This window comes from Podarcis filfolensis, assembly GCF_964270895.1.
Source record: "Podarcis filfolensis genome assembly, chromosome: 14".
Lineage (NCBI taxonomy): Eukaryota > Metazoa > Chordata > Lepidosauria > Squamata > Lacertidae > Podarcis > Podarcis filfolensis.
Window position 1 is genome coordinate 26,967,468 of NC_139616.1, and position 25,527 is coordinate 26,992,994.

A 25,527-nucleotide genomic window follows, 5' to 3' on the forward strand; every position below is an offset into this window, starting at 1 on the left:
GGCCTTCCTCTGGGCCCTGGCCTGCTCTCTTGGAGCGCTAGCCACCGTGGAGTAGGCTCAGGTTGGGCCTGGACTCGGCCATGTGTTCTTGCCTTCCCTGTGCTCTCCTACCTCCTCTCCTCAGCAGTGGCATGGCAGGGTCGGGGCTCCCCTCTTTTTTCTCCTTCCTCCCCCTCTCTCTTCCTTCTACTTCTCCTCTCCTCCTTCTCCCTGCATTGGCTCCAGGGCTTTCCTGGCCCCAGAGCGCTGCAGGGCAGTCGGCCCGGTGCTCTCGCTCCCGGCTTGATTTGGGTCGCGGGGGGGGGGGACACACAGCAGTTCCCCCAGTTGACACACCGGGCATCCCCAGTTCCCTCTTGGCAGTGGCAGTGGCAGCAGCAGTCTCAGCAGCCTGGAGCCAGCCTGGTAGCGCAGTTGGCTCTGGCTGGCTTCAGGAGCTGCTCGCTGCTGTGGCGCCCGCCATTTTGCCTCGCCAGAAGTCCCCATATGATGTGTCTTGTGCCATTGAACCAATCACACAACATTCATTCCCTACTAATAAATCTACAACACTTAAAATATAAATCTGGGGACGTTAAATGAAATCCGGGGAAATTCTGGGAATGGATTTTGTCCGGGGACAGATTTGTAAATCCAGGGACTGTCCCCAGGAAACGGGGACGTCTGGTAACCATACTTTAAAAGAGACAATGGCTACTAGTCCTGGTGGCTATGTTCTGCCTCCACAATTGGAGGCAGCAATGCTTCTGAATACCAGTTGCTTTAAGCTGCTGGGATTCTGCTTGTGGGTTTCCTATGGGCATCTGGTTGGCCACTGTGGGAACAGGATGCTGGGCTAGGTGGGCCTGATCCAGCACACTCTTCTAATCAGAGAATCACAGAATTGTAGAAGGGATCCCAAGGATCATCTAGAACAACCTCCTGCAGTGCAGGAATCTTTTTGCCCAATGTGGGGCTCGAACCCACAACCCAGAGGTTAAAAGTCTCATGCCCTACCACCTGAGTTATACTGGGTCCTTATGTCATTGTGGACAGTGAATCGGCTTTGGAAGTCCCTTTCTCCTGTGCAAAAATATGGCAGAGGCACCCAACTCGCACTGCCTTCCCTCCCCTTGTATTTTTCCAGCACCTGTGAGAAAGTCTTGCAAGGTCACCTTCCATGACAAAGGATGTTAGTGCTGGAGGAAAAGGCCCGCGCAGTGAACCTGAACACAGGAACAGGCAAGGCCTCTCTGTCTCCCAGGCCTTGGGCTTGGGCAGGCTCTGCAGGGATTCCTGGTGCCAAAATAATATCAATAATGCAGGTGGTGGGGAGGTTGTGGGGGAGTTGTGAAAGCAAAATAACACTGCACCCAGTGAGGTGTGAAAGGAAGCTGCATTAGTTGAATTTCTGCCTGCCATGAGGCTGCTGAAAGATCTCCTGGGGGTGAAGGAGATGGCAGCCCTTTTGTGATGGTGAGATCTCATTTTCCTTCACTGTTGGAAGTGGCTTTCGGGACACTTTGGGCACACAGGAGCTCATGCTTGGATGCTTCAGATTATGCTCCAAAATGTGACATGGAGCTACAAAAAAACAACAACAACCAGTCTTTGCCAGGCCGAAAGCTGGATTCTGTGCCCCCAGGATGGTCACAGCACATTGCGAAGTGATGCTATATGGAGGTCATCTGAGGAGGAGAGGACATCCTGTTGTGGCCTCTGGCTGGCAGTGTCTGTGTGCTGACTTTTGTTTTGCGTAGCACAGACAGCACAACGACCTTCACCCATCCCTTGATTATGTTCAGATTACCTTTGGCTGCCGAGTCCAAACACAAGCAGGAGTCTCTGTGAGTAGCTGGTCGGCAGCAAACGCCACATCCTCGGTTTCTGCCTTGCCCACTCCTTCTTCCAGAAGAGCCCCCACTGCTCCGTCAAGCAAGGAGACAAGCATGTTATTGCTGTTCCAGGCTCACTGGGGTGGGGGCAGAATATGGAGTATTTATTTATTCATTTCATAAAATTTATGCACCACTTGACTGTAAAAAAACCAAAACAAAACCTCAGAGTTGTTTCTGGGGGGAAATAAAACAATAAAATCATCAATAAGGAAAATTAACATTAATTTAAACTTTTCAAAAAGTTAAAATAACAACAGACTAAAAACATATTAAAACTCTCAGTATCTGGGAAAACTTGTCTAATGCATGCTTTTAGCAGGCATCAAAAAGACTACAGTGGTACCTCTGGTTGCGAATGGGATCTGTTCTGGAGGCCTGTTCACAACATGAAAAGAGCACCACCTACAGCGGCGCATCTGTGCATACGTGGGTTGCAGTTCGCCACTTCTGCACATGTGCATGGCATCATTTTTCGCGTCTGCTCATGTATGAGAGGTGAAACCCGGAAGTAACTCTTTCCGGTACTTCCGGGTTGCCGCGGGACGTAACCTGAAAGAACGTAACATGAAGCGGACATAACATGAGGTACGACTGTACAACGAAGGCACCTGCCTGGTATCAATAGGCAGGGAGTTCCAAAGTGTAGTTGCCTCCACACTAAAAGACCAATTTCATACAAATGTGGAATGGGTTATGTGGCACCTATAACAGTGGCAGTTCCGCTGATCGAAGCAGTTGAGTGGGTGTATGTGGGGTAGGAGTAAAAATGGGGCTGTTCTTTGAGGGCCATGGGGACCCTGGAAAAAAAAACTTGAGTCCTCCGCTTGGCTTATTTAGTGGGTATCTCTGAGTGGGGGTGCATCATAAGAATGTAAGAATAGCCTGCTGGATCAGGCAAATGGCTCATGCAGTCCAGCATCATGTTCTCACTGTGACTGAACCCCACAGACACGATGTGAGCACAAGAGCTCTCTCTCTTCCTGCCCCCCTAGTTTCCAGCAACTGAAATTAGAAGCATTGCTGCCTCGGACTATGGAGGCAGAACATCAATAGCTGTCTCCGCTGTGAGTTTTTCTAATCCCTTTTAAAGCTGTCCAAGTTGGTGGCCATCACTGCTTCCTCTGGGAGCGTATTCCATAGTTTAGCTACTGCGATGCATGAAGAAGCATGAAGAGGAATAAATTTATTATTAAGCACTTTCTTTTATCTGCCCAACATTCATCCCTGCCTGGTCCTTCTCTGCTGCCATGGTGTTGTGCCCCTCCCCCCCCCCTGAAAGATGGGAGCATCATCTTCTTCCACTGCCTTTCCAAGTCTCCTGTGCTTTTGCTGGAGGTTTAGGAAGAAGATGAGAAAAGAGAACCTCAAGTCAGGGGTTCAATGATACTTCCTCATTTGATCTCATACTGAGATGCCAGCTGATGCTTCTCTTTATTTCTTGCCAAGTTGCAGAATAATGGGAAGGTGGTGGCTTGAAAAAAAGAAGTAATCCTCATTCGTAAGAAAAGTGCCTCTGTTTTCTGCTGATGGTGATTTTTCCTTTTCATTAGCAAACTTGTGGGTGAAAGGAAGGGTGAGCTGTGGGTGCCTTTAGGAGCAATATATTTGGTTAGGATTTGGGGATTTTTTTGTCTAATGGGAAAAGTGAAGATCTGTATTGCCAGAGACGGCGTGTGCCCGGATGTCGGGGTCAGGGATGGGGAAATGAGCACAGCTGCCCGTCCAGGGACATCCGACTGGGAAAAAGGTGTTTGTTCTGCTGTATATGGTGCCTTAGCACAGATTTGCTCTTGATAGTGCAAATCAGGCTAGGCTTAGAGGGCTCTGTATAATTGGTGTCAGGCATCAACACAGAGGCTCGTTACCTTCCAATCAGGAGGAACGATTTCTCGAAGTGTGCTGGATTTTGTTTTCAGGCATCATTAGATCCTCCTTCCCTTATATTTTGGGTTTCTTTTTGGGTTTCCTCTGCCGCTTCCAAAGTTTTATGAGTTTTATCTTTAAATAAATTTTTATTAGAGTTTTACAAAAAAGAGAAGTAAAAAATTTACAGAATAAAAAAAAGAAACCACAGATAAAAATAAACAATAAAAGAAGAAAACACAAAAAATACAAAAAAAACAGCTAATTAAAAAAGAAGTTAAAAAAGTAAAACAAATCCATTTTTCTCAATATCCTCAAATTCATATGCTTGTATCCTTGACCTCCTCCCCCCTCCCCCCTTTGTGTTCCCGTTTAGATACTTGGTTCAGCAAATTCTTACCCTTTTTCAATTATCTTAACTTTGTGTCATAACATAATATAACTCAATATTTTCAACCATTTATCAATACATTTTTTTTTACATAATCTTATTAACTTTTGTTGCTAATTACCACTTATTGCAAACAAAGTTTTATGAGTTTTTAGCTGCATGTTTAAGAATACAAAATCAGCAGGGGGTCTAACTCTTTCTGATTGCGTTGGCTTCTCTTTAGACAACGTCAGAAAAGTGGTTTGAATGGCTTGCTGAAGAATAACCTGTTTCCAAATTGGCAAGGGAAAATATTTTCTTTGAGCCTTCCCCCCTCCCATCCACTTTTTGTCCTTGTTATGCAAACTATGGCTGGGTTTCCCACTGGAATATGCAGTGGAGTTAATGCTGGAGACAGACCTGGGAGTCCTGACCACCCCTCTTTCTCCATAACTGGGCCAGATCCATGCTTAAATATATGGGCATTGCTGGGCAGCCTGGGCTCAAGCAGGCATTAGAAGCCAGTTTGTAATGGGCAACATCCTTTGAACTGATCCTTACTGATCAGGTGGAGATTTTTCAGTAGTTCTTCCCTTCTCTCTCTCTCCCCCACCCCCCATTTCCACCCAAAAGATAAAAAAGAAAGGCACTGCTTGTTATGCAATACAGAAATAATTTTTGAAGAAATTGCTGTCGGAGGATTAAATACTGCCTCTGTAGGAGGGATGCTGGCCTTTCAAATCCTTTGCTGGCAGCTTTGGACTGCCAGGCGTTCTTTGGATTCAGCCACAGAGGCTTCCTGTTATGCTGCATTTGTCACCTTGCAACATAAAACGGGCAATAATTATGCAGCGAGGGAGGGGGTGGTAATAAATTCCAGGGAATCAAATGCCTTGAGGGGGGGGTGAGATTCTTTAACCGCAGAATCAGCAGAAGGAGCAGCCTCCAGGCTGGCATAAGAGCATGAGAAGAGACTGCTGGATCAGGCCGATCATCCATCTAGTCCAGCATCCTGTTCTTGTGACACCCCAGTGGGAAGCCCATAAGCGGGATGCAAGCACAACAGCACTCTCTGCTTCTTTGGCTTCCAGCAAGCATTGCTGCTGCCTTGTGTGGAGGCAGAGCATAGCCATCGTGGCCAATAACCATTGATATCCCTCTCCCTCCATGAATCAGTCTAAACCCCTTTTAAAGCCCAACTGGATTGGTGGCCGTCACTGCCTCCTGTGAGAGAGTTCTGTAGTTTATCTATGTGTAGTGTGAAGAAGGACTTATTCAGCCGCGCGTCTTCCAACATTCAGCTTCGTTGTTTGTCCATGAGTTCTAGTGGACAAAACGGACCAGTTACTTTTTTAAAACAAACGAACAAAAAACACCTCACTTTTTAGGATTTGGAATGTGATGGGGAAATGCACAGAAATGTTTGGAATGAATACCTTCAAATACCTGAAGGGCTGTCCCATGGAAGATGGAACAAGCTTGGTTTCTTCTGCTCCAGAGGGAAGGACTTGAACCAATGGATTCAAACGGCAAGAAAGAAGATTCCTACTAAATGTTAGGAATAATAATAATAATAATAATAATAATAATAATAATAATAATATTTTATTTATATCCCACCCTACCCAGCCAAAGCCAGGCTCAGAGCGGCTAACAACAAATAAAAATAGCACAGTCAGTTAATTAAAATACATTCTAAAATCAATTCAGAACTTCCTGAGCCATTCGACAGTGGTATGGGCCACCTTCAAAGGTGGTGGACTCTCCTTCATTGGAGGTTTTTAAGGTGAGGTTGGATGGCCATCTGTCCGTCATCCTTTATCTGTGATTCCTGCATTGTAGGAGGTTGGACAAGATGACCCTTCGGGTCCCTTCCAGCTCTACAATTCTATGATATACAGCCTTCTAAGATTATACAATTACTGTATAATAACAATTGATAAGTCAGATCTTGTGTGTGTTGCCCTTCAGCTAGATCTGCAATTTTCCGTGCACAAACAGGAACAAACGACTTGCAGTGCTCTTGTATCTTCTATCAGGGTGACCCAAGTTGTGTTTTCTGTGAAATTGCATCACACCTAACAGAACTTGCAGCCCATTTTCTTGAACTGAAACACCTTGTCTTTTCAGTGTCCCTCAGTGCTTGATTTTGGAGCACACTGTGGCTAAAAAGCCCCCATTTTCATGCTGATTGAGAAGCTCTTGGGCACTGGGGACAGGGACCCTGCTGCAGAAATAGTAACAGGCCTCCAGCCCATCCCGCTCCTGTGACTCCAGACCACCTCACCACTGACTGGGCTTCATTGGAAGCTCAAAGGCATTTTGACCCTGTGAGATCACAGTGGCCCTTGGGGACTCTTGGAATGGGAAATCACCAATAGGGGAAGTGAGGAAAACTTCAGTAATGTGGCTGAAGACTAGCAGTCCCAGTCTAATGTTTCCCAAGCTCACTTCTCCAGCTTTCCAGGAGATACGGCGTACAGGTGATTTTGAAGCTCCAATACTCCTTTCCTGAACGCAGTCTGACTCACTGCCCGACTTCTCCCATCTCCCTGCCTGCCACTTCTCTCCTTCTGAAGACAGCCTGCACCACCAGGTGTGCTCTGAAGCGCCTCCTACACCAATGTGCCTGTCACACAGAAGGCAGCACCATCAGAGGGCTAAGAAACCCAAATCCTGTGCTTTCCTTTCCTCTGCGCTCGCTGGGGTTGGACAATTAACAGCATCAGTGATGTCAGCCCAGATGCGCTTACGAGAACAGATCTTTACTGTGTTTTGGAAAATCCTCATTAAAAATCCATGAAGGACACTTGGCGTTCCTCGTCGAACAGCGTGGCGACACGAAGCTCAGCGTTCCCGCTCTGTGATCTTCCTGCCTTTCATGTGCCTGTCATTTTGGAATCCAAGCAGAAAGCAAAACAAAACCATTTGCCTCCATTAAAAACAAAAAGGAAAGGCAGACAGCAGAATACCTGTTCAAAATCTGTTTGTATATGCATTGAACAACGATGCTTCTTTTTGGATAATGGAAATGGGACACAGTCACAGAACTGTAGGCTTGGAAGGGGCCTGGAGTGCTCAGGGTCCTGTTTCTGGGCAGGTCCTGATTAGGGCAGCTGGCTGGCCAGTGTGAGAACAGGATGCTAGACTAGATGGGGCCATTGGCCTGAAGCAGGAGGCTCGTGTGTTCTAGGCAGATGACACTCCACTCTGCCTTTTCTTTTCCACCTGTGCATCCCAGGGAGTCTGTGGGACTTCTAAGCCTGTGCTTGAGGGCCATTTTGGGTTGGATGATGGGAAGCAAGCTGACGTTTAAACAAGGCAAGGTGGAGGAATGGTAATCCTGGATGGTTGTGGTCAATTTGTCTTTGTCAGGGCTGCACCCTCCTTAATGGGTCATGTTTGCCATTTGGTGATGCTGCTGTACTCATCACTGCTTGGGAGAGTCCTTGATCTGTGTAGGGCCACAGCTGATGCACCAGACTATCAAGACAAGTTGGTTCTCGTCTCAGTTGCCCATGAGCTCGTGTAGGGCTTTCTTTGAAGGGGGTCTGGAATCTTTCACAGTTATAGAAGGTGATCCAGATGGTGGTCAGAACATGCTACACCCATTTTGTATCCATTGTGCTGGTTACCATTTTCTAGCCCAAGTCAAATTGTTGATTGCTGTTACCTTTAAGACCCCAAACAACCTGGAACCAGGTTACTCAAAGCCTCACCTACACTCATGCGGTCCTACTCATCCATTAAGATCTAGCTCAGAAGAAAGCCTGCTTTAGTGGGGAACATATGAGGCAATGGCCCACCTAGTCCAGCATCCTGTTCTCACAGTGACCAACCAGATGCTTCTAGGAAGCCTGCAAGCAGGACTTGAGCGCAACAGCAATTCTGCCTTCTTACGGTTTCCAGCAACTGGTATTCAGAAGCATTGCTGCCTCCAACCACAGTGACAGATCATAGCCACTGTGGCTAGTAGCCATCAGTAGCCCTCTCCTTCATGGATTTGTCAAAGCCTTTTTAAAAAGCCTCCTTTTGGGAATGAGTCGCATAGTTTAACTATGCACTGTGTCAACAAGGATCTTCTTGTTGGAGCAGCAGGCAGGGTGCTCCAGGAGGCTGAGGCAGGCAAGGATCCCAGCCCAGCTCCCTAGCTGACCAGATGGGGCTTGCTAGCTCTGGGAGGAGGGGTGTGTGATTCCTCAGCTGGAGATGGCTTGGAACAGGTGATGGTCACCTGCCTCATTAAGCCCAGATGCTGCAATCAGCAGGCAAAGTAGAAAAGGAAGCAGAGGTGAGGGGCTGTGTCTACTCAGCTGTTTATGTTGATGGATCTCAATGGGACTGTGCTCTGTTTGGACATGTGGATTGATTCTGGACTGGGGACGACATACCACAAGGTAGGACAGGAGTTCAGGACAATGCAGTGGGAGTCTTCTCAGTGGCAGCCTTGCAATTATGGGAAGTGAGTGTTAAGAAGACTTAACAAACTTAGCTTTCCTTAAAAACCTTTGATTGGGACAGAATGAAGAGTAGCTGGCTAAGTTGTTGTTCTGTGCTGTTGGTTTTCATGTTGCTCATTGCTGATTATGTGTTTTTAAAAAGTTACAGTGAGGGGGGAAAGTATTTGATCCCCTGCTAAATTTGCCCATTTGCCCTCTGACGAAGAAATGACCAGTCCATAATTTTAATGGTAGGCTTATTATAGCTGTGAGAGACAGAATAACAACAGGAAAACCCCCAGAAACCCAGAAGACAAAAGTCAGAGATTGATGTGCATTATAATGAGTGAAATAAGTATTTGATCCCCTATCAACCAGCCAGATGTCAGGCTACCTGGTATCTTCACTGTATATAACGAGCTGAGATTAGAAGCACCTGCTGTAAGGGAGAGGTCTTACCTGTAATCCCAGCTCATTACAGTACCTGTACAGTACCTGTATTCTGTCTCTCACAGCTACAATAAACCTACCATTAAAATTATGGACTGGTCATTTCTTTGTCAGTGGGCAAACGGGCAAATTTAGCAGGGGATCAAATACTTTCCCCCCTCACTGTATATGAAGCCTGTATTTTAAAACATAAGCTGCTTCAGGGAGGATTTCATCAAAAAAAGGGAGCATAATAAATCCCTGAAATAAAAAAATACATTGAGAGAATATCAGAAAAAAAACAAAAGCCAAAATGAGATTAGAAATAACAAGAAGGATTTTTTGGAGTAGTGAGTAAAAAGCAAAAAGGATAACTTGGGGTTTCTTTGACTCGGCTGCTGCTCTCCCTTGTTGCCTGGAGATTACGTAGCATTTCTGTTTCCAGGGATGTGGTTGGATTTGGAATTTGGAATTTACCTGATTGGTCGTCTTGTTTGATGAGCTCAGCTTTTTGAGGTGCAGATCCATTGCTGCAAAGTTTCAGGTGAGAGCCAGGATGGCTGCGGTGATGGGGACCTAAGAAGAGGCTGTGGATCAGGCCAAGGACCCATCTAGTCCAGCATCCTGGTGTCATAGTGGCCAACCAGATGCCTCAATGGGAAACCCACGAGCAGGATCCAAGCATAAGAGCACTCTCTCCTCTTGTAGCTTCCAGATCAGGTCAGACTCTGTGACGGACCAAGTGACCTGTTGGCATCCATCTGTATCGGGAGGCAGTGGAGTAATGCACCTTTTGGGGGTGAAGTCTTAAACTGTTGAAGAGTTACAGTGCCTGCTGTGGCCATAGGAAAAGACATGTTTTGTTGCAGCTGGGGCAGACGAAGGCATCTGGTTCTGCTGCTGCAAATGGGGTTTCTTCTCTCTGTTCTCCTCCCAGCAGTCATTCCTCCTCTGATTACTGCTATGGATGACTGGGAGTGGCCGCCAAGACCATATAACATCGGTCCTGAAAGACCTACATTGGCTCCCAGTACATTTCCGAGCAAAATTCAAAGTATTGGTGCTGGCCTTTAAAGCCCTAAATGGCTCAGCCCAGTATACCTGAAGGAGCGTCTCCACCCCCATTGTTCAGCCCGGACACTGAGGTCCAGCACCGAGGGCCTTCTGGTGGTTCCCTCACTGTGAGAAGCGAAGTTACAGGGTGGTGTACTTCTCGGTGGTGGCACCCACCCTGTGGAACACCCTCCCATCAGATGTCAAGGAAATAAACTATCCAACTTTTAGAAGACATCTGAAGGCAGCCCTGTTTAGAGAAGTTTTTAATGCTTGAAGTTTTATTCTGTTTTTAATGTTCTGTTGGAAGCTGCCCAGAGTGGCTGGGGAAACCCAGCCAGATGGGCGGGGAAGAAATAATAATACTGTGGTCACCTGCAAGGGATCCCCATGTGGCATGGTTGATGCTGCTAGCCTTCATGTCTTGTCTGCAGACACTTTTGTCTTGCAGAGTTGGTCTGCCAGTGGGCCTGGTGCCTGAAGCCAGCTCCCTGTAGAGCACATCCTTGGGGATCCTGCCATCTTCCATTCTGTGAACATGACCTGTTTGCCACAAAATCAGTGCTTTGGAGGCGGGGTGGGGATTTAAAAAGTCAATGCAGCTGAAAATACTTTCCCCCTTAGAGAAATCCCATCCATATGCATGAAGTGGGTTCTGCTGTTGCTGACAATGTATACTAATGAATTTCTAGCTAGCAACATAATTCGCTGCATCAGGTCTCATGAGAGAAAGGCAAGTAGATTGGGTGGGATAAACCCAGTTTTCCAGCTTGAATGGAATGGTCAACAGCAACAACAACAAAAAACACCTTGAAATGTGGAACCATGTAGAAACTGGAGAGGCAACAAAATGTGAATTCATTTCTTCGTATGCCACTTTTACACTGATTGTGCCTAAAGCGGCTTACAGTATGCTAATTGAACACTAAACATATAGTTGCAGCAACGTGGGAAAGCCTCTTGGCAAAAGTTAACCGGTGTGTGTGTTTAAAATAGTGTGTTGGGGAGATGATGGCTCTGAATCCCCTGACTCGGTTTCTCACTGATGGCTGCAAAGGCTTCCTCTTCTTTCCTAAATACCCTGTCTAATAGGTTAGTGAGACAGGGCTTCCATTTGCCAAGCCATGCTGGTTGTCCTTCAGCAAGGCTTATTCTTCTACACGTGTTCTGATTAGCTACCATGCTTCACCTGTGTGTCTCAGCCTGATGGTTGCTTTCCTTACCTGTTGCCTGTGCAGCTACAAGATTGTTGGTCGTCTTTTACACTCCACAACTTCCTCACCACTTTGGATGTCATTTGGCAAGGCTAAATTTGGCTTTAGTTGGTTCCTCCCATCTCTGAAAACAGGAAGTATCATGGATGGTCTTTGGAATAACAAAGAAGCACTAAGCCCCCCCCCTTTTTTTTTTACATTTTACATGTTAGTATTTAACACAATGAAGCAAAGGTGTTGGACTACTCCAGCTAATGTTCCAGCTGCCCTGCAATGATCACCCATAAAATGTCTGGCTACAGGCACGATTCTCACTTTGTATGGAAAACTGGGACTGGGAAAGAATTGCATGCCCATTTCTTACGGGTTAAGAGGTTCCATGGAGGATCCCTTGTCTGAGAGCCCCCTGTCATCCTGATATTCGGTGTATCTTTTAAACCAGGAATAGAGAACCTGTGGCACTCCAGCTATTGTTGGACTCTCATCTGCCCCAGTCCACGTGGTCAGTGGTCAAACACCCTTCTGTGTGCTGTTCATGAGGCAGAATCTGTTTGGCTTTAAAAACCTCCTAAAGTCTCACTTAAGCAGGCATTCCAGGACGCATAAGATTCATCACATTGTTCTGTTTCATTATTTATTGATATTTAACTGAATGTTTTATTGATGGCTCCTATTTTTATTGATGTATTTTTGTTTCTGGTTTTAAATGTTGCATATTCATTTCCCTTTTTCTTTTTTAAGCTACCTTACTGTGTTTTGTGTAAACCGCCAGGGATTTTGCATATTAAGCAGCGTATAAATATTATTGATGATGATTTGAGACCCAGACTTTTCCTTTGCTGTCTAGAAGCCCGTGTGTTGCAGTGGTTAGGGTGTTAGACTAGAACCTAGGAGACCAGGGTTCAAATCCCCACTTGGCCATGAAGCTTTGTGTGTGATCTTAGGTTAGCCACTCAGCATAGCCTACCTCACAAGGTTGTTCTGAGAATAAGATGGAGAAGGGGAGATGTTTACTTTGTGGAAGGAAGAGGGATAGAAATGGAATAAGTAAAATAAATTAAGAAAAGCAGTGGTCTGGGGCCCCTGGAGTGAGTGGGTATTTGCTTGGCATATTTCCTCTGATGTGGCCTCTCCAAGACTTGTGATGTTCCCTTCAGCTGTTTCCACACAAGCCATTTTCTCTGGTGTTGATTTTTTAGTTCCCTCCATTATTAGGAAGCATCCAAATGCCGAAGTGTGGCTGTCCAGGTTTGTCACCTTCCCTGAATAGACAAATTCATGGAATGGCTACTGGCCTCAATGTCTTGTAGGAAGGTTCATGCAGAGCATAGTTAAACTGCGGAACTCCCTCCCACAGGAGGCAGTGGTGACCAGTGGCATAGTGTGGGGGGTGCAGGGGGGCCAGCCGCACCGGGCGCAACATCTGGGGGGGGCGCGCTCGCACTCGCAGCTCTCTGCCCCTACCTGGCTCACTCACTCTCTCTCACTGCAGTGCTGGCTGTGCGAATCCGATCCGAGCCGCCGGGTCGCCGCCCACTGTGGAGGGGGTGGATGCCAGGCGTGCGGTGCGGAGAGCGAGGGACTATCTGGGGGAGGGACAGTGCAGCAGCCGCCCAGCACAGCGCTGAGCGCGGGAGAGAACCACACCAGACCAGACCAGGCAGCAGCAAGAAGAAGCTGGCAGCGGCGGCAGGTTAGGGGTTAGGGGGCGCAAATTACTTGCCTTGCCCCGGGTGCTGACAACCCACGCTACGCCGCTGGTGGTGACCACCAACATGGATGGCTTCATGGAGGATGATAAAGCTATCAGCAACTACGGGGAATGATGACTATGCCTCTGCCTTGCTGGAGGCAGCAATGCTTCTGAATGCCAGTTACTGGAAGTTGCAGGAGGGGAGAGGGCACTTGGGCTCAAATCCTGCTTGCAGGTTTCCCACAGGCTGGCTACTGTGAGAAAAGAATGCTGGACTAAATGGCCCATTGGGCCAATCAGACTAAATGGTCTGATTTTATGTCTGTTCTTTTTTCCACTGCTGGAGGCAGTAAACGCCTCTGAAGTTGCTGGTGGGCTTCCCAGAAGAGGCATCTGTGTGGCCAGTGTGAGAAGTGGGCTGTGGGGATTAGGTGGTCCACTGCCCTGATCCAGCAGCTTAAACTCAGCACCTGGCTGGGGCAGGCTGATTGACACTGAGGAGCCTGGGTTGCAGAAGTTGGCAAAAATAGGTGCAAGTGACTGACTCGAGACCTAGAGGTGCCCTTTTCCTTCCCTCTCTGAGCTGCTCTGCTCTCCACTCTGGCTGATCAATAGCGTGTGAAATACCACAAGCCACATTTCCCTCTCCCAGTCTCCTGTGCCCTCTTCCCACCAGTTCAATTTGCTCTAATTATTCTTTGGAGTGGTGTTTGTAGGGTAATTAGCACTTTAAATCATCTTCCTAAGTATTTCTTTCTCTCTCTCTCTCTCTCTCTCTCTCACACACACACACACACACACACACACACACGTACAAAATCCAGGGCAGGCCACCACTGAGTTTCCTGGGAGCAAGAGGCAGACATTCCATGGGGTTTCTCCTCCAGGTAAATGCTGCTGCCTTTCCAGAGACCCAGAAGTTGAACTCTGCTGGGTGGAGAGATGTTAAATTAGCAAGGTCACTGAAGCATCTTAGCCTGGAACAGAACAGATACTGGTGCGTTAACTGACTGCCATGTAGGACAGGAGCCTGTTGCCTTTTTTTGCTTCCGGAAATTGGCTTGGGTTCGCCAGCTCTTTGTACTAACGGTGAAATGATTTGTTTCCCAAAAATCATTTTCACAAGGGAGGTACAAGGCCAGCACTGGTGAGATGAACCATAGCTCATAATTGGGGAAGGGCCATGGCTCAAGGGTACATCATCTGTCTTGCAAGCAGAAGGTTAAATCCCTGGCATCTCCAGGTAGGGTTGGGAGAAAGGCCATGCATGAAATCCTGGGGAGCTGTTGCCAGTCAGGGTAGACTACACTGAACTAGTTGGACCAAGCTCTTTCCCAACAAAGTAACCCAAGCAGACCTGGCACGAAAAGCTTTTAAGGTCTCCATCTTGCTGGGCTTGGGGGCGGGGCAGGGGAAAGGCAGACAAGGCCTGCACAGAACATGTGTTCTCTGAGTGCTGGGGATTCTCTCTGCCCTCTTCACCTGCTAGCTGTGGAATGGCTCTAAGGCTTTGGGTCTGCACCATATTCACATACATGCAAAACCCTTGGAACAGAACCCATTCCATAACATGCAATCATACTGTACCTTGAACCACAGAGAATAAGAGGAGGGACTCCTAGGTGTGTTTGTAAACATTAGCATGTGGGTTTTTACAGGCTGGATCTGAACTCTTTTATACCTACAGAAAAACACCAGTTGGGCAACAGCCCTCCCTTTTCTTCAACAGAAGGTGGGATGTTGCAGCCAGGTAGAGCTGACAAAACAGCTCTTGCGTCATTAAGCAGACAAACACCAGCCTCTCTTCCTGGTTCCTTCCTCGACACGGTCTGTGCTGTTGTTATCCGTGAAACGGGCCCACTGAGGAAAAGCCACAGCTGTCCTATTCATGTAGCACAAAAGCACTTATCATAATGTATTGTTGCTGCAATATGCTTCCTGCCAAGGAATTGCTTTGGATGGGAAATGATGGTCTGAGCTGCTTTCTGTTTCTCCTTCTCCTTGATGGCTGGGGCCATTTGAAGCCCAGGTGAGCCCTTTCGGCCCAAAGGGTCAATGGAGGTGGTGCTCTCAGCTGAGCTGAAATCCCACCACTGCTCCCAAGAACAGAACACAAAGCCAATCCACAAGTCTGCTCAGAATTCTAGCATTTATTCAAATACCTTTTTAAACAGCTTGATTTTTTATTTTTTATTTTGAAAATTGGCAGAATGGGCCTTCTTGGTTGTCCCTCCACTCTGAGGCAGTGGGTGGCAGTAGCCCAGGAGAGGGCCTTCTCTGTGGTGGCCCCTAAGCTGTGGAATGCCCTACCCCACAGAGACTTTCTGGCATCTTCACTGTACAGCTTCTAGAGAATGCTGACTATGCACCTCTCGACCCTGGCTTTTGACACTTGGGGGGGGTACATTTTCCAGGCCCACCTTATTTCTGCAATTGTTAAGTTGTTTAAAACTGTTTTTAATATTGTGTTTCAATTCTGTAACCCACCCAGGGACCTTAGAGTAGACAATGAATGAATGAATGAATGTATCATAAAAACAGAGATAAAAACATAAAACCAGAAACAGCGCTATAAAAACAAGTTAAACATGCAGCCTAGTTGTGCATTATTAATTTACAAATGTATAGCCCGTGTTTCTAGAAAAGGAGATGCTTTCACCAAAAAAGTAAACTGAAGTAGAGAATAAGATTGAAAATAGAATTTAAAAAGCAAAATAAAATACAACCTAACCCCCCCCAACCAAGATCATTGGGATATTGAAGCAAAGCACTGTTTTAAAAGCAGATCAGGCAGGGAAGTATTGTGGTGGCACTTGCTCACATGCCTCCAAAACTCTCCTCACTCAATTCTTTGAATGCATGTGGGGGGCGGGCATCTTAAGTCACCAGGATCCACATACATGATTCACCTTTCTAGTTCTGCCACCTTGCTATTAGAATGATGTCTGTTTCAGCATTTCCTACATTGGACCCTGTGCTGTTTTGAATTTGAGCCTCAACTGTACTGACGTGAGGATTCAGTGGTACCCTGGACAGCTCCATGACTCATTCAAACTAGAGACTTTCTGATAGGAGAGTTCAGATGTTGCTTCAGCACCAGCCAGCCTCAGACTGTGCCTTATATTGTAGCAGCAGCATTGTCTCAATAGCTGGCTCTGCCTTTGGTGGGAGAAGCCTCTTCATTTAAAGGGGCCCAGTTAGCTTCAGTAGTCACTGACCATGACACAACAGAGGAGATGTAGGTTTTTATGGTGTGGCAGTGAGTCGTTAGCCCTCATGAACTAGCCTCCACTGATTCACAGAATGTTCCTTTCGTCAGTCCCTGAGGCTGCCAGTTCAAGACCTGCTATGGGCTTCAGGCTTCAGGCCTAACGTTATAGAGTATGCAGTTTCACCCAGCACCAAGATGTTCTCAGATTGGCTCCAAATGAGGGTGCAATTTGATTGTGGCAAAGAACATAGCTTCTGCAGCTGGGCTGAGCTGACACCTCACCTGCCACTTGCTCCTTTGTGAGTGGAAGCCATTGAGATTTCTATGTCTTCTTCCTAACATGGTCCCCCTTAGTGCCCCTTTGGATTTCCCAAAGCTCTTGTGGCTGAGTTGCTTAGATTTGCCATTAATTTCTCAAAATGGGTCCTGCTATCTCAAGGCAGACTCGCAGGTGTGCCACCTTCACTTCCTCTCCAGCGGCTCTGCTGACTCTTCTCCTGTCCCAGGAAAATTGGTGGGAGGCACGAGACCCCCCTGATATGGGCCAGTGACCTGTGAGGTGCAGCATTACGTACATCTTGGGTTGGATGGAGGAGGGGGCTGGATTTCAGAAGGCCCAGGGCTGGATGATGGCATTGAGTGGCGCCTTTAGGAGATGGCAAATCTGTGGCTCCTTGAACGCAGTGCCAGGGCGGATAAGCGGCCGGCCGGCCTGATGCAGCCAGGAGGCTCAGGGAAAACAGGCTCTGTGGAAGACGGCAGAGTTGCCGCTCTTCAGCTGAGATTGGGGTGACATTTTTGATCCTATTGCGGCAAATTATGTCACTCTTTTCAGGCAAACAAAATTGGGTCCGACACCTACCTTCAGAGCATGGACGAGAGCAGGATCTTCCTAGTGCCTGGATCATAGCAGAGGGGATAAATATAGCTCCCTTTGAGTTGCCCAATCTGGCATCTCTCTCAGAAAGGAGAGGGAAATGGCTGCGGCAATTCTGGGGCTCGCTGGAGCTGTTATTGGATGGGACACTCTCCCCGAGGCCTAACCTTCTTTTTGTGCCTAACTTTAAAACTGATGAAGGAATCCGTGCAGACCTAATTTCCAAAAGGGCCTTTTCAAAATGAATCCCAGCTCTCCTCCTTTGCTGTCCCTTTTGCTCATATCTGCATCTCTGAGAACACCAACATGGTGCCCCCTCTCCCTCCTCCCCTCTCATGAATGCTGCCGCCTCCTCCGTTGCTCAATATCTACATTTAGAGTGCAAGGTCCTTTGGGAGGAAGGACCCATGTAGCTCAGGGGAAGAGCACCTGCCTTGCATGCAGAAGCTCACAGGTTCAGTCCCCAATGGCATCTCCATGAATGGCTGGGAGAGACTCTTGGCATGAAACCCTGGAGACAGTAAGCTAGATGGGACCGCCAATGGTCTGACTTGGTAGAAGCCCTCTTCTGGTGTTCCTGTGTCCTTGCAGCAGAAAGCATAAGAAGAGTCTGATGGATCAGGCCAATGGCCCATCTTGTCCAGCATCCTGTTCTCACAGGGACCAGCCAGATGCCGCAGTGGGAAGAAGCCAGCAAGCAGGAGCTGAACACAAGAGTCCCCTTTCCTCCTGTGGTTTCCAGCAACCAGTATTCAGAAGCACTGCTGCCTCTGCTTTTTGTTTATTGAAACAAGAAGTTTGGCTAGAGATTTCACACTGTAAAAATGTATTTAGGGGTGTGTGGAGGGTAGCATTTCCCAAACCTTATGAATGCCCCCCTTATCATTTGAATCTTGCAAATTGTAGCATTTCCTACCTGGGTTCTAGTATGCTTTAAATTGTCTGCATTTAAGGGCGCTGGAAAAAAGCAAGGGAGAGCATAGACCAGCCTTCCCCAACTGGGTGCCCCCCAGATGTTTTGGACTACAGTGCACATTGGCCCCAGACAGTATAGCTGTATGGTGGATTGTCTTATTAAAACTAAGGAACTGGGCACACAAAGGAAGTACACAGCAAAATCAGTATTAAGGAAGCATGTCTAAGGCTGCAGTCCCTAACCTGACTTTCCTGGGAGTAAGCCCCATTGAATTCAATAGGACCTACTTCTGAGCAGACAGAAGTAGGATTGCATTATTAGGTTGATATTGGTGGGAACACAGAGGCAGCTCATGAATGTGTATCCAGTGTAATCGGTGGGTATTTTGGTGGCTTTGCTGTTTGAAATGGTTTCGATTGATTTACTGTATTTTTCACTGCTTTGGGTGCCTTTTGGGCCAAGGGCAGTGTATAAAATTAACCAGGACATAATATAATTATCGTAGTCTTAAGAGCTGATTTGAGTAATCAAATAATCATTCTTACATGAAGTATAACTATGCATTAAATTGTAGATCATCATAACTTAAATCCAAAAAGTTATGCAGTCATGAACCTTGCTTTAAAACAACAACTCAGCGGTCCCTGGTGATCGGCAATTCAAAAAACCAAAACAAGGTATTGTCTGGTTTTTCTCAAGTCCTTAAATTACATTTTAATTCCTCCCGCTTAACATTTTCATAATTGGTATTTCTGTTACTTTATAAAGCTGTGCCAGCATTCCTAAATGCCCTGGATTGATTTAGATTGCCCTCTGCCCCCAAAAAAGTCTGTTGCAGTCAGCTTGTTTTATATACGAAAATCCTCTGCCATATATTTGCTTTCCTTCCAATACTGGGCTACAGTCAACATCTTACCTGTCATTTTGAAGTTCTTAATTTGATTCACATCACAGGGTTTCCCTCAAAGCAAAACGGTCGGTTCTGTTGGTATTTCCATCCTGTTACATCTTTCCCATTTTCAACTGCATCCATCCTGTGCCTTTTAATTTCTCTGCAGTCCCACAAAATGAATTTTTAAAAATGGCTTTATGCTTCCAGCACAAGCCCAGGGGGAGCGGATTTGGGCTTTTTTTGTAGCTTCTGACTGTATTGCCATGTGCCGGTGGCTAGGGATTGATTGCGGCATGGAAGTGGTATGGATTCAATTCAGTTCGCATTGAAAGGCAAGCCTACCTAACTCAAAAACTTTCTGAAACAATCCCTAAACAGCAAAACACAGCCGCCCTTTGAAATTCACACTTCTCTGAATTTTGCAATGCAGTTCTCAAGCCCAAGGAATGTGTACAAAGTTCTTTGCACACATTTGGAAATAAAAACTGGAAACAATTGCAAACACATCTGTTCCTCTTTGGAAACTGGATCAGGTAATTCTGAAATACCGGAATTTGCATGAGGAGAATTATGGAAACATCCCTAATTCCAACCATGCAGCAACCATAATGTAAAGGTAAAGGGACCCCTGACCATTAGGTCCATTCGTGGCTGACTCTGGGGTTGCGGCGCTCATCTCGCTTTATTGGCTGAGGGAGCCGGCGTACAGCTTCCGGGTCATGTGGCCAGCATGACTAAGCCGCTTCTGGTGAACCAGAGCAGTGCATGGAAACGCCGTCTACTTTCCCGCCGGAGCGGTACCTATTTATCTACTTGCACTTTGACGTGCTTTTGAACTGCTAGGTTGGCAGGAGCAGGGACCAAGCAATGGGAGCTCACCCCATCGCGGGGATTCGAAGCGCTAACCTTCTGCAAGCATTTTTGCCAATTTAAGAAACTTTAACCCTCAGGTGGAAGTAAGGCTGGAAAACAGCCTTGATTTGCTTTTTTAAAGGTGGGGTCCCCTTGTACAGAAATGGCCTCCTTGCAAGCCGGACACAATTATGACCCTCATGATGTTCTGTGACCTGATTGCTGCTTGTCAGGTAAGCCCTCCCCCCGGTGGCCAGCAGGTGCCCCCCTTGCACTCCCAAGGGAGCAGTGCAACTCTGTAAGCATCCCTGGGCAGCTCCTGATCTTGCCTCTGTTTTCCTGTCAGTTCTAATTTGAGTGTTTGCAAAGAGCAAGAGTCAGGCTTCTCTGCAGAGCCCTCTGAACACGTGAGTGCCTTGATCTCAGCCAGAGAGGCCCGAGGAAGGAGTGCGAAGCTAATTAGACTCCCCACCCACCCTGTCTATGCCAGCATGGCACCCTCTTTGAGAAGGTGTGGACCTCCAGAGCCCCGCTCTTCTTTGCTAAGCTGCTGGATCTTTGTTAGGCAAAGTGTTGTTCAAACCAGAAGTGGCCCAGAGATTGAACATAGGACATGGGGATATAGGAAGCTGCCTTCCACTGAGTCAAACCATTGGTCCATCTAACTCAGTATTGATCACATTGACTGCCAGCAGCTCTCCAAGGTTTCAGGCAAGTTTCTCTCCCAGCCTTTCCTGGAGATGCCACTGGGGAATGAATCTGGGGCCTTCTACATGCCTAGCAGATGCTCTCCCCCTGTGCTGCAGCTCTTCCCTGCTATAGCTATCTATGCATGGAAGATTTAAGCATTACCTGGGGAAGCCATAGGGGTTAGAGGGAGTTAAGTGTGCAGATCACAGGCACTCAAACATTTGGTAAAGGGACCCCTGACCATTAAGTCCAGTCGTGGCCGACTCTGGGGTTGCGGCGCTCATCTTGCTTTATTGGCCGAGGGAGCTGGTGTACACCTTCCGGGTCATGTGGCAGCACACGGAAATGCTGATTACCTTCCCGCTGGAGCGGTACCTATTTATCTACTTGCACTTTGACATGCTTTCGAACTGCTAGGTTGGCAGGAGCAGGGACTGAGCAATGGGAGCTCACCCCATCACAGGGATTCGAACCGCCGACCTTCTGATTGGCAAGTCCTAGGCTCCGTGGTTTAACCCACAGCGCAACCCGCGTCCCCCAAACATTTGGTATACAACCCTAAAGCAGCAAAATCCCCAGAACTCAGCTCTATGCATCTTCCTTCTGCAACACACGGAGAGCTCTGACTCATACCTGAACACGTTAGGAGCTGCAACAAGCAAGAGCACCCCTGTAGGAGCACAAGGTTCCTATTCAAAAGACCGGCTTGAGATCTTGAATCTTGCAAGGAAGGCTTTTTTGACAGAAAACAGAAATGAGCTCTGGGATGGGTTTCACGCTTTAAAAAAAATAAATAAATTAAAAAGCTTTCTTTATATATTTTCCAAAAATACAATACAATTAGTCAAACAGTTCCAATATATATTCCCTTCCACCCTTCCATGGTTTCCTCAATTGCTGCTGCGTATTATAATTATTCTATTCCATCTTTCATCCATCTTATTCTCAAAATAGCTTTTACTGCTGCACTTACTCCAAACCGCCTAGCATTTTAACATACAATAGGATTTTTAAAAAATAATCTATGAACAGTTTCTAATCCTCCTTAAAAATTATCTCATCTTGTTCTCTAATTTTACTGGTTAAACTTGCTAATGCTACATATTCCATCAATTTCACCTGCTACTCCTCTTTCATAGGTATTGCATCATTTTGCCATGTTTGGGCATATAATGTTCTCGCTGCAGTGGTCGCATGCAAAAATAAGTTCATTTGATTCTTTGGTGCTTCTGATCCAGTTACCCCTAAAAGGAAGGCTTCCAGTCTCTTTGGAATAGTCCTCTTGGGATGGATCTCACACCTGGCTGGCTGTCCTTCATGCTTCCTCTTGAGCTGAGCTAACTTGAAACTAGGGCTATGTGCACAGTTATCCGGATCAAAGCTGGTTTGGGAAAACTTCTTTGGTTAACATGGTGCTTAACATGGTGCATTGCAGAGGACTGGACCAGATGACACTCCTGGTCCCTTTAATCTTGACAATCCTATGATTCTCTTCCATGACTAGCTGGCCCAAAACTATTGCTAGGCAAAGGGATTATTCTGGCAAACTTGCTCTCATACCCTCTAGCCCAGGCACAGGCAAACTTGGCCCTCCAGATGTTTTGGGACTACAGTTCCCATCTTCCCTGACCACTGGTCCTTTTAGCTAGGGATGATGGGAGTTGTAGTCCCAAAACACCTGGAGGGCCGAGTTTGCCTATGCCTGCTCTAGCCCCATGGTTACAGGAACCCAAGAATGGGAAGAGACTCAGGGCAACATTCAGACTTAACCACCACCCCCCATGCCAAAATCACAACAATATGGATTTGGCAGATGTGTACACACTCCTCCCCAAGCCAGTAGTGGGAGCACCCTGGCTGCAGTCCACAAAAGTGTGTGCACAGGGTTGTCCTCAGAGTGGCTGAACAGAAGAATGGGGGAATGGCAACGTGGAGACCAGGCTGGTGGCACTCAGAGACAGAGCCTGAACTTGGCCTTGGCACAGGAGTAGAAAAGCTGTGAGATACCCCAGTCCATCCTTCCCCAAGCTGGTGCCCTCCAGATGGTTTTGGACAGCTGTGCTGGCTGGGACTGATGGGAGCTGTAGTCCAAAACTTCTGCAGGGCACCAGGTTGAGGGGCAGTGCCCTGGAAGGATGTTTTCCCCAAGAAGGTGGCTTCTACTCCAGGAACAGCCATGGCCACACCGAGAGAGTGGGCATGAAGGAGCATCATTTGGCTATTGGGAGAAGAGTGGGCAGCCCTGGGGGCAGCCTTACAATCAGGCCCCCATTCTGATTTTTTGCAACAGAATTTTTTGGGTTAGGTTGCAAACTGCCCTTTCCCTGCCTTGCTTAAAATGCATTCATTTGTTTTATATGTATGCTGCTTTTCTACACACACACAAACACACACAGTGCTCCAAGCAGCTTACGACAAAGAAAACAGGAATGCCAAACAGTACAAAAACAATTTCCCAACAACATAGCAAAACACAATAGCAAATATAATAACATACAGAAAGCAATGTTTCAGTAACCATAAATGTAAGATTACATGGAGCATCCAGCATTCAAGACCAAAAATAACAAGGGGGCTTTATAGATTTACCATGATGAGAGAAGACAGTGAGCAACATCATTGCTGGGTTTTTTTTTAATAGGTAGAAAAGGAAAAGGGTGGCCCTTGCTGTTGAATATGGTTGCTGTTAGATAACAAGGTAATTTATGTTTGGTATGTCCCATTTGCTACTGGACTGTTATGAAATTGTTTTGCAAGGTTGCGTTTGAAATACTTTCCTGCTCCCTTTGCTGTAAGCCGCTATGAGCATGCTATTTTTTTGTGGGAAAGCGGCTTACAAATAAAATGATGCACATATGAGATTGCTCACAGCTCTTCTCCTGCAGCAGCAGGGTAGGATTTGCAAGGGCAGGCTCCAAAAATCAGAAGCACAAGCGAGGAGGCACAAAGCTGCCATTGAGCAGCGCAGGAGCCTCAGAGCACAGAGCGGAGATTGTGCCCCGTTAGCATCCTTCTGGTGGAGACGTGTTGGGATGGCTGAGCACTGTGTCTGTGAGCTGGGCAGCCTCTGCTGTGCTGGACTGTGCGTGCGTGTGTCACAAAAATGATTGCTCTTCTCGGTGGGGGAGGCTCCAAAGGCATCGCTGTCATCTCTCCCCGGAACACTTTATCACCCAGCTAAAAACCTTGCAGTAATTGAAGGGGCTGACCTCTCCTCACTTAACGTAATGGGATTTGCAATGCATTTTAGCCCTTGTTTGGGGAGGGTGGTTATACTGGAGGCTGGAGGAGAGTCAGAAAATGGACTTTGCTGTCGACAGAGAACAAAAGTTGCTTCTATTTCCATTCCTGCTTTGCAGCCCGGAGAAGCGTCTTCCTCCTCCCCTTCCGACAATCCCCAATGGGCCTGGGTTCTAATTGCTCCCATTTTATGGTTGAGGCGATTGAGAAAACCACAGAGCGTGCAGCTCTACTAATTATTTCCATCCTGCAGGCAGTTTGGGTTGGCCCCGTCTGGGCACATTTTGAGTCCTGCGGAAAAGGTTGTTGGTGAGCTGTATTTGCTGTTGTTAAAAGCAAAGCCACAAATGTAATTGGAGTTGGAGGCCTGGGCTGGGCTAGGCTAGGCTCAGCGGTTTAAGCTGCATGTTCTACTGTCGCGGCTTTCGACAACCGCCGAAGCATTTTTGCAAATATTGCAGGTGATTATTTTGCAGCTTTGGGGCATTTGCTTTTGCTTAAATCTGTTGGCTTCTCCCAACTAACAAAGAGTCAACTGGGATGCATTTGAGGATTACCAAACTGCATTTTGTGTGAGATCAAGGCTGGTAGCCCCTTCTTGCCCCACCCGCCAAATAGGTGCCTTTTGGAGCCTAGTATGTAGCAAAGTGAAAATCTCTTATTGCACTCAGCTGCCTATGTCCTCAGATTGATGATTCCCTTGAACAGAGTCCAGTACCAAATGTAAGCAATTAGATTATTCCAGCGAGAGACACTGACGGCCAAGAGGCCATGGCTGCAATGGGGTTAGCATGGATTGGGCACTTCATTATATGCCTCTGGAATAGGACAAGGGTTGCTGAGTTTACCCCTGCGGGCTGCGTTAAGTGAGATGGAGTCATTTCCTTCCACCCCCAGAACTCTCCACTTGCTCTGTTCATGGAGTGAGGCTGCAGAGACTTGATGTCAGAATCCTCCATCTGCCTATGGGATAATAGTTCCTGCTTTCATGTTAAAAAGGGTCTGTCTGGGGAAAGGAGGCTGAGCCCTTGCCAGTCACCCTCTTTGCCACTCGGACCAAAATAATCTTACCCTTTCTAATGGTAGAACCATCGTAGCTCAGTGGTAGAGCCCCCGCTTTGCATGCAGAACATCCCAGGTTCAAATCCCAACAGCGTCTCCAGGTAGAGCTAGGAATGTCCCTTGCCCCAAACCCTGCTGTGGTGCTGCCAGTCAGTGTAGACAATATTGAGCTAAATGGGCTGGCGTTCTGACTTGGTATAAGGCAGATTCCTACAGAAACAGGCATGAGACCCTTTGCACTTGGCTCTAGGAAGACATCTTAGGCAAATCACCCTAGGAGACCTGCTTCCCTGCTGCTCTTGTCTTATGGGCAGGCAGATTCCATGCTAGGAATAATTTAGGGAAAGGACTGAAAATGCCTTCATGCAAATCTGTGGGGTAGCTTTGCTTGGAATACTGTGTGCTGTTCTGATCTTCCCATCCCAGCTCTGAGGGCCTTCAGGAGGCCTTCTTGGTAGTGGCATCCACTCTGTGGAACACCCTCCTGTCAGATGTCAAGGAGATAAATAACAATACAACTTTTGTATAAGACACCTGAAGGCAACCCTGTATTGAAAAGTTTTTAATGTTTGATGTTTTATTATGTTTTTATATGTGTTGGAAGCCACCCATAGTGACTGGGGTAACCCAGCCAGATGGGCGGGATGTTGTTGTTAAATTTTATATTGTAGATCTGGAAAGGAATGTGGGAAAGTGCCCTCTAAATGGTGTGTGTAATCTGACAAGGAAAGGAACCTGTTTACCTGTTTTCAGTTTACAAAAAGGTTACTTCAGTGGGGACATGACATACATTTACAGTGGTACCTCGTGTTTCATACTGTCCCCCTTACGAATGCTGCGGGTTATGCG

General features: G+C 47.0%; 1 protein-coding gene across 6 annotated transcripts in view; it reads left to right on the forward strand.

Moving 5' to 3' along the window:
* The window catches only part of FRMD5 (FERM domain containing 5), a 129,301-nt gene that overhangs the window by 49,706 nt on the left and 54,068 nt on the right, over positions 1-25,527 (forward strand). The gene's annotated exons all lie outside the window — the stretch shown is intronic.